Genomic DNA, 9,051 nt, shown 5'->3' with positions numbered 1-9,051 from the left:
CAATTAACGTTGCAATTGAGCTGTGATGGTGTGATGAGCTCTGTTTTGAGGAAAGGAGCTGGAGCGGGAATGTTACACTTGAAATGTTCCACCTGCTGTGAGGAGAGGCTGAGGGAGCTGGGGGTGTGCAGCCTGCAGCAGAGGAGGCTCAGGGCAGAGCTCATTGCTGTCTGCAGCTGCCTGCAGGGAGGCTGTAGCCAGGTGGGGTTGGGCTCTGCTGCCAGGCACCCAGCAACAGAACGAGGGGACACAGCCTCAAGTTGTGCCAGGGCAGGTCTAGGCTGGATGTTAGGAGTCGCCATCCCTGGAGGTGTTGAAGCCAAGCCTGGCTGGGGCACTTAGTGCCATGGTCTGGTTGACTGGCCAGGGCTGGGTGCTAGGTTGGGCTGGATGAGCTTGGAGCTCTCTTCCAGCCTGCTTGATTCTGTGATTCTATTCTAAAGTGAAATTAGTCCAAGGCTTCAAGAATCACAAATTTTAGAGTCTCTATCAGCCCAGTACAGCCCAGTGCCCTGCCCAGTGCCCCTCCCAGCTTGGATGGCCATCTATACACAAAACACAATCTCACTTCTGTCATTTCTTAATTTCTGAGGGATGTTTGCCTCAAGGACCTGCTTTCCAGTGTCAGGTCTGTTGGAGATGCAGGTGATTCCTTCCCTGCCTGAAGTGATCAGCAGTTCAGTCATAACTGGCAGTACAATTCAAATGCAGCAGACCTGAAGTAGGGCATGCATCAGCTTCCCAGCTGGGAACACAGCCTAGGATATACCATGTGAGGTACCAGCTTCTCTGCTGCCAGTGATAAGAAAAGCAGTTTTAGTACCTTTGTCTTCAAGAAATGTCAAGGGGCTTTCATATTCAACTCCTAAGTCTGACTCTTTAGCACTTGTCTCTTAATTTGCCAACATTTCTCCCTTTTGTAAGTGAACAGCTTAGATACAGGACTGATTTTATTTGTCCTTCCATTTAAACTGCATTCAAAAGGAAGTGGTTTGGGGTTTGTCTTGTTTTTTGTTTGGTTTTGTCTTGTTTGGTTTGGGTTTTTTTTTTTTATGGTCAGAGTGACAACCATTACTTAGAAAACAATATTTTAAAGAGTATTTCTTCCTGCTTATTCTGGGCTTATTCTGTGAGGAGGTTGTTGGTTATCACCCATGTGATAGCTAAGCCCCAGCCACTGTTATTAATAACCTGTGCCCGGGAAGTTCAGGATTTTCATCATTCCTAGTAGCTTTATTCCTCTTTTAATACCTCCTGATAATGTACTCATGGATGTAAACCTCCTGATGCTATTTGCAAACTCCTGCTAGACTTTTGTTGTTCACTTTGCATGCACCTGAAGAGATCACTTTATCCATTATTTGGTTTCTTTTACCACGCACTTGCACATATAATTGCAGCCCTGTGATCTTTACCTTCATTTCCTTCACTCCCACACAAAAAAAAGCTTTAAAAGTTATGCTCCAGTTATTATTTTATATATATATATATTTTTTTTTTTTTGGTTATTCTTGTGCTTTGAGGTTGGTCCTTGACAGTGTTTTTGTGGTTCTTAGGTCTCAGAACAGATAACTCCACACAAGTTCAGGTTATTTGGGTCCAGGTCTGTCTTTAGAGTACTTGAAAGCAGACTGGAAGGCTTCAGGGCTGCAATACAGTTTCTGCATGGATTTATTTCATTCTATCCAGCCACTGTGTCTTCAGTTTCTTCTCCTCTGCATTGGCCATCTGTGGGATGCTGGAAAGTGGAGATGCATAGGCATCAGGGAAGGAAGACACTACCCGAAGGCTAACACATTCATCCTGCAGAAGAGCTGTCGAGGTGATCATTTAGGAGCTCCTTGGCTTCGCTTCCTGTGGGCAGCATTTTTGCTCTCTAATAGAATGTGGTATTCTAGTTGATTGTTTAAATCTTTGAGGTAATTGTACCTTTTCTGTTGTCAGGAAACTGCCAGGAGATTTCTTTGAGACTAGAAAAGTGATGACATTGTTGGTAATGTCTTGGTTATGGTATGGATGTTTAAGGCAGAGTTTATCAGACTGAACACTGGTGACAGTTGCATAGGCATCTGCATCAGGGCAAGCCACCCCAGGGTCATTTCATAGTCTCTGGAGGACTACTCGCCACAGTTCTAGCCTTCAAAACCAGAAAGATGAGCTGTGGCTAAACCCCACTGGGTACAGAGGCAGCAAACCTACCAGTCTTGGGTATGGACACGTCAATTTAGGCCAGATTAATGGCACTCCTGGTCTGAGCATGAGATTCAGCATGAGTGGACCTTTCTGTGCTGGTTTGAGGGTGATATTTACAGAGAGAAATTAAATCCTTAGCTCTGACTAGAAAGAAGAAAAACAACAGTGCCCTACATCACCATTCTTATGCTGAGAAACACAACTAGTCAAAGTATAGCTAAGACAGGCACTTCTCACACACTGCTCAGCTCTCACTTCAGGCTGTGCCTTCTTGCTGGCAGTCTGCTCTCTGGTTGATTCTGCCTTTAACTCTCTAATCCACCTAACCTCTTTTTTCTGTAACCTTGTCATCTCTTTTTGACATCTCACCTCAGATCTCCAGATTCATCACATGAGATATCCGTGGGTTGATCTGGTTATTTCCGAAGGGAGGGAAAGCTGGAGGGGGAAGGGGGCTTGGGTCGGGAGCCTTCCTGGGGACTCCGATTGTTTCTGGGAGGGGAATTGTGTTTCTGTGTTACTCTTAATTTGTATATAACTGCATATATTTGTGTATATCTGCCTGTATATTGGGCTAAGCTGTAAATGCAGCTTCATTCCTTAACTTCCATCTGTCTGAGTCTAGCCTGGGTGCGTTTCTTAGGCGTGGGGGGTGGGTAACCCCCAAACCATCACACTTTCTTATTCCACCGTTTCGAAACAGAAATCTAATCACCAAACTAGACAATTTACTTGCAGCTTCACTACTGTGTGCACAAATGCATCAGCAGGTCTACAAAGTGCACTGATACCTCCTCAGACCTCCGTTTCTGTTGCACTCTCGAGGGAAAATCATCTGGAATAACTGATTTCAGGGAAGATGTTCCTTATAGTCAGAAAATGCCTTCACCATCACGCTAGAACCTGATGGGATTAGCTGCATCCTTCCAGTTGGTAATTGGGAATCAAGTGTGGCTGCTTTTTCAGCCTGAGGCTTGGCTGTGTTGATTTTTCCATACTAGTCCCAAGACAATATTGGTTATTTTTAAAGACTCCTCAGCCACTGCATTCATTTGTAAATTTTGTTTGCCTTGTTTTTTAAACTAATTACAATGTCTGCATGCATTGTTATACTGGGTGAATTTAGTAATGCATCTAGATAATTACTGTTTGCAACTAATGTCTTCACCAGGGCTCTTTTATGCTAACTGCTTTCAGAGAGGCAGCAGTAGAGAGACACTTGCTGCCCCAGATTGCTCCTAATCTGGGTTAATGACATGATGCACAGGGGCCTAAAACAAGAGTGTGGACTGGGCCAGCCTCATTGCAGCTTGTAGCCATTGCTGCAGCTGTCAGGCTGCGGTGAGTGGCACAAAGTGTGAGCACCTTTTGGTGACAGACCACTGCATGCTGTCCACACCAGGGCAAGAGCTGGCCACTGGCCTACAGAACACAGATTGCAGCTGGGTGACATGCTGGGCTGGCCCCAGCACACAGATGGCTGTGTGGTCACCAGTGGTTGTGGCAAGGGCTTAGTGGCTGGAAGGGGGTGTGGAGTTGTCTTCTGTGGGAAGACACCAGATCCATGTTGGACAGAGCCAGTTCCAGGTGACTCCAAGACAGCCAGCGCTGGCCAAAACTCAGCCTATCAGCTGCAGTGGTAGCACCTCTATGAGAAATGCAAGGGGTGAAAAACAGTGTGCAGCATCTGGGAGAGCCTTGCTGCACTGCTCTTCTGGGAGAGCAACACAGCACACAGAGCTGTTGAGTTGGCCTTGCTGAGTGGTTCTGTGAACTCCCTTTTCAACCACAGCCCGAGCAGGAGGGCTGTTAGGGACCCCAGCAGTGCTTGGGAGGGGATTGCATTGATTTATCTTTTGAAGTGTCACAGAATTGACACTTGAATCTTAAAAGTTTGTGCTCATTTGGCAAAGTGACTCTTTCCCCCCATCCCCCTTTTTTGCTTAGAGATTCAGGCTCCTGCTATGCAAAGGGATGAATGTGCAGAGTCCCCTGCAGGAGTTACCCACCATCAGCAATGGTAGGTGCAGGAACAGAACTGATACTGTGGCACGGAGTCATTTGGATGAGGTTCCATGAGTTACTTCTTTTGTAAAACTAATGTTTTACAAAACCCACACCCCCCAGCTTATGCAAAAGAGTCTATAAAACCTCTTCTCCCTGCAGCACACAGGCTCGTGGAGAATCGTGGAGACCCAACATAAGCTGTAAATCAGTGTAGGGAGCCCAGCTCAGAAGAAATTGGTTGAGAGATAAAAGGAATTCAGGTTTGGGGAAACTGTTCGAAGTATGATAACCCCATAAAAAACATTGCTGGCCCTTTCTGAGAGTGGTCCATGGGGATAAAGATGCTTCCCTATTGCAGTGCACTGGATGGCATCTTGTATTTCACCTACCTGCACCTATGCATCTGCTACCTGTCCCTGGACCTTGGTAAATACACTTCCAGTTTTACACTTTTCCAGATTTGGCTTTGATTGCTGTCCCAGTTCACAGAATGGCTCCACAGACAAAGGGCACTGGCACCAGTGGCAGGAAAGGAAGGAATGTATAAAAACATGGGAGTGCTTGTCCGAGGCTGTCTTGTTCTCAGTCCAATTCGAGGTCTCTTTGTTGGTGTAACAGAGACACGAACCTGGCCAAAATACACACCAAAGACATCAAGGCTTGCCTCCAGGGCATTGGCATTCATCCTTCCCCATCAGAAATCCCAAGGGGCTCGGGGACAATGACAGCCTGTGCTCAGAAGGACGCTGCCTCTGACCAAGGTGAAATCTGAGGCCAGGCAGCCAGCTGCTCAGACCCATCCTCAGCAGTGAGGCTGAGACTCAGGCTGGATAGCATCATGAAAATCTGGCCTGCCTGGAGCTTCTCTTTTATTGTGTCCTCACTCCTCTTGCATGCTCCTCAGGCTCCAGGGACCTAGCAGTTCTCTGTTATTTGTCCACTGCCTATCCTGACCTGTTGTTAGCAAGTTAGGAGGGCAGCAGAAACTGGAAAGGCAATGGTTTATTCATAGCACTAGTGTCGTTAGCATCCAATTAGATAACCTCTTTTTGCTCTGTGATTAAATTGTCTTTGTTCTTAGAATCATAGAATCAAGCAGGTTGGAAGAGAGCTCCAAGCTCAGCCAGCCCAACCTAGCACCCAGCCCTGGCCAAGCAACCAGACCATGGCACTAAGTGCCCCAGCCAGGCTTTGCCTGAACACCTCCAGGCACAGTGACTCCAGCACCTCCCTGTGCAGTCCATTCCAATGCCAATCACTCTCTCTGCCAACAACTTCCTCCTAACATCCAGCCTAGACCTGTGGCCTGCAGAAGGGACTGGTGGTGTGCTCTGGACAAGGTGCATTCAGCAGTTTGCATTTCTAGATGGCATGTGATCCTGCTCTGCATGTGGTGTCTTGCTTGGTTGTCTGACTTCACATTGTCTTCATTTCCTTAGAACTATTTATCTGTAGCCCTGTCTGAGTTGGAATCTGCACATCACAAATCTCATCGTGTTGTAAAAGGAGAGCAGTGACAATGGAATCGTTCTCAGATGGGAAGGACATTTTCATACAATACCCAGAGGAGAAACACAGGAAGGGAGGGAACTAAGCAGCCTCGCCTACAGCCTTTACCCATGCCTTCTGCTCAATTTCAGCTCAGACCTTGGCCTGCTGTGCTGCTTGAGCTTTACTACAGGAGGGCTGGTGCCCAGCCCTGCAACAGCCATGCCAGCACCTGGGTATGGCCCCCACAGATCTGAGCCACAACCCAGCTTCATCTCACACCTGATGACATACCAGCTGTGTCTGGCCTTGGTGACCATCACTAGACCTGACCCTGACCACAGCACTGACTGGACAGCAGTGGCTGGAGAGCAGCCAGGCAGAGAGGGACTTGGGGGTGCTGGGAGATAGTGGTTGAAGATGAGCCAGCAGTGTGCCCAGGTGGCCAGGAAAGCCAATGGCATCCTGGGCTGGCTCAGGAGCAGTGTGGGCAGCAGGACAAGGGAGGTTCTTCTGCCCCTGTGCTCAGCACTGCTCAGGCCACACCTTGAGTGCTGTGTCCAGTTCTGGGCTCCTCCATTGCAGAGAGATGTTGAGGTGTCCAGAGAAGGGCAGCAAGGCTGAGGAAAGGCCTGGAACACAAACCCTATGAGGAGAGGCTGAGGGAGCTGGGGGATGTTTAGCCTGGAGAAGAGTAGGCTCAGAGCAGAGCTCATTGCTGTCTACAATTACCTGAAGGGAGGCTGTAGCCAGGTGGGGTTGGGCTCTGGTGCCAGGTAACCAGCAACAGAACAAGGGGACACAGTCTCAAGCTGTGCCAGGGCAGGTCTAGGCTGGATGTTAGGAGGAAGTTGTTGGCAGAGAGAGTGATTGGCATTGGAATGGGCTGCCCAGGGAGGTGCTGGAGTCACTGTGCCTGGAGGTGTTGAAGCCAAGGCTGGCTGGGGCACTTAGTGCCATGGTCTGGTTGCTTGGCCAGGGCTGGGTGCTAGGTTGGGCTGGCTGAGCTTGGAGCTCTCTTCCAACCTGCTTGATTCTATGATTCTATGACTTCCAGTTTGACCTCAGCCCTGCCTTGTCACCACAAGCTTGTCTGGTGGTCTGGACTCTCAGCTGACCCTGCCTGCCATCATTGCCTGGGCACCATGGGGCTGAGCCCTGGCTGGTGACACCATGTCATCATGTGTGGCCCTGGCTCTCCACCCAGTGAGGAGCAGCTAGGCCTCCCTGATGACCAAGAGGAACAGACAGACACACTATCTGCCCCAAAGGCTCCACAGACAGAGGCAAGCCAGGGTGACCTGGGATGTAGAGAGCAGCAACTCTTCTTCCTCTTTGAGTGGCTCACTTTAGCATTGCAGATCCCCTGGACTCCAATGGAGAAGATGGTAAATGCTCCTTTGGACTTAGCATCCGTGACTAACCTTGTCTGCCACTTCTGGTTTTGATCTGTTCCAGGCACTTTGTATATGTTAGATTATCTGGGTTACATGCAGCTTTGCTTTCTTCCTTCTATCTAGCCTGAAGTTGTTAAACAAGATCTTCCTGTTTTTGTTCCAGCCCAGTATCAAGAAGTCACAGGCACTCACTGGCACTCAGCACTGATTTTTTGTGCCATGAACACACACTCCATGTAACACTGAAGAACCCACAGGGCTCCAGTGTCTTGATTTCTCAATCCTGCTTTGCCCTGAAGAGGGCTTGTCAGAATCTTGCCTGTTGCATTCCCTGCCCCAGTTTTCATTTTTTACTTTACTGCAAATACATTTGCCATCATTCTCTCCTCCCCCCCCAAAAAAATGTGACTGTGGAGAAAAGAGTGCAACAAGCAGGGCCCACATAGAATCATAGAATCAGTCAGGGTTGGAAGGGACCACAGAGATCATCCAGCTCCAACACCCCCTGCCATGGGCAGGGGCACCTTACCCTAGATCAGGCTGCCCAGAGCCTCATCCAGCCTGGCCTTAAGCACCTCCAGGGATGAGGATTCCACCACCTCCCTGGGCAACCCCTTCCAGGCTCTCACCACCCTCACAATGAAGAACTTCCTCCTCATGTCCACTCAGAATCTCCCCATTTCCAGCTTTGTTCCATTCCCCCCAGTGCTTTTACTGCCTGACAGCCTAATAAGTCCCTCCCCAGCTTTCTTGTAGCCCCAATAAGGCCACAATAAGATCACCTCTGAGCCTTCTCCTCTCCAGACTGAACAGCCCCAACTCCCTCAGTCTCTGGTCCTAGCAGAGCAGCTCCATCCCTCTGCTCATCCTTGTGGGCCTTCTCTGGACACCTTCCAGCACCTCCATATCACTCCTGTCCCAGGGTTGCAGAACTGGATGCAGGACTCCAGGTGGGGTCTCAGCAGTGCAGAGGGGCAGGATCTGAGGGAAAGCATGGAGAGGGAGCGGTGCTGCAGGGTGTCACTGCTTGTAATGAAAGTGCCTTAAGTTAATATGCTATGTGGGGAGCAAAAGAGAAAGACCCACCCTTGCCAGCAGCTTGTCTAGAGCAGTGTTAGGGACACCAGCTACTGCAGCCATGCTTTCCTTCCTGGGGAAGTGCAGGAGGTGGCCTGAGGAATGCAGGTTCCTGGGATCAGGTGGGCTTGGCCTTCAGCTGTGGCTGGGCTGGTAAATGCCCGGTGCACATGGGATGCATGCATCTCCAGAGGGGCTGAGCATCCAGTTCAGCTGCCCGAGGAGCTGGTGGAGTCCCTGTCCCTTGGGGGCGTTGAAGAAACATGTGGGCACGGCACCTGGGGACGCTGTCTAATGGCCGTGGTGGTCTTGGGCTGGTTCTTGGAACTGCATGATTTTAGAGGTCTTTTCCAACCAAAACAGGTCCACAATTTGATGATCTCATTGAGAAGAAAAAAAATCTGCTTGGCCTGGCCCCAGATGGAAAGGGCAGGAATAGATCCCTATGGCCCCGAGCTCATCTCTCCCTTTGGCCGTCTGTGTTTTCAGTTAGAAAGGCTGCATTTCCATTTCTCACCTTCGTTCATACAGCCCCCTGTTGTGGCACCTAGAAACGGTCCAGTGTGCTGGGTGTCTGCGCTGTCCTGCCTGAAGAGACGCAGCAGCAGCAGCGCCCAGCAGCGGATGCGGCTTTAGAAGAGCCACTCATTAAATAACGAGCAGCAGCACAGCAAACAGCAGCTGCGGACCTGCGCTTTTCAGCCGCTGAAATTGCCTAGCGCCAGCTGCGGCTGCTCGGGGCCTCGGCGGCCGCAGCACCCAGCGCCACCCCCGCGGCGCGGCAGCTTCGGGCGGCGCTGCCTCAGCTCCCGGCACCACAACGGCCACTCGGTTTCGGGCCCGGAGCTGCGAGCCGAGCCCAGCCCCGCCCGCTCCCCGTCCGCTGCGG

The 9,051-nt window shown here is 50.0% G+C and overlaps 1 long non-coding RNA gene across 1 annotated transcript; it reads right to left on the bottom strand.

The window, feature by feature from the left end:
- Window positions 1–1,508: 1,508 nt before the first annotated feature.
- Window positions 1,509–8,720, bottom strand: LOC135181017 (uncharacterized). The gene is made up of 3 exons (XR_010304646.1): window positions 8,680–8,720; window positions 4,590–4,828; window positions 1,509–1,738 (listed from the first exon to the last, which is right to left on the bottom strand). It is a non-coding gene; the product is annotated as an uncharacterized LOC135181017 (long non-coding RNA).
- Window positions 8,721–9,051: the final 331 nt, after the last annotated feature.

The sequence above is a fragment of the Pogoniulus pusillus genome, chromosome 14 (genome assembly GCF_015220805.1).
Source record: "Pogoniulus pusillus isolate bPogPus1 chromosome 14, bPogPus1.pri, whole genome shotgun sequence".
NCBI classification, from domain to species: domain Eukaryota; kingdom Metazoa; phylum Chordata; class Aves; order Piciformes; family Lybiidae; genus Pogoniulus; species Pogoniulus pusillus.
Note: the sequence above shows the minus strand (reverse complement) of the source record. Positions and strands in the feature narration are given on the sequence as shown.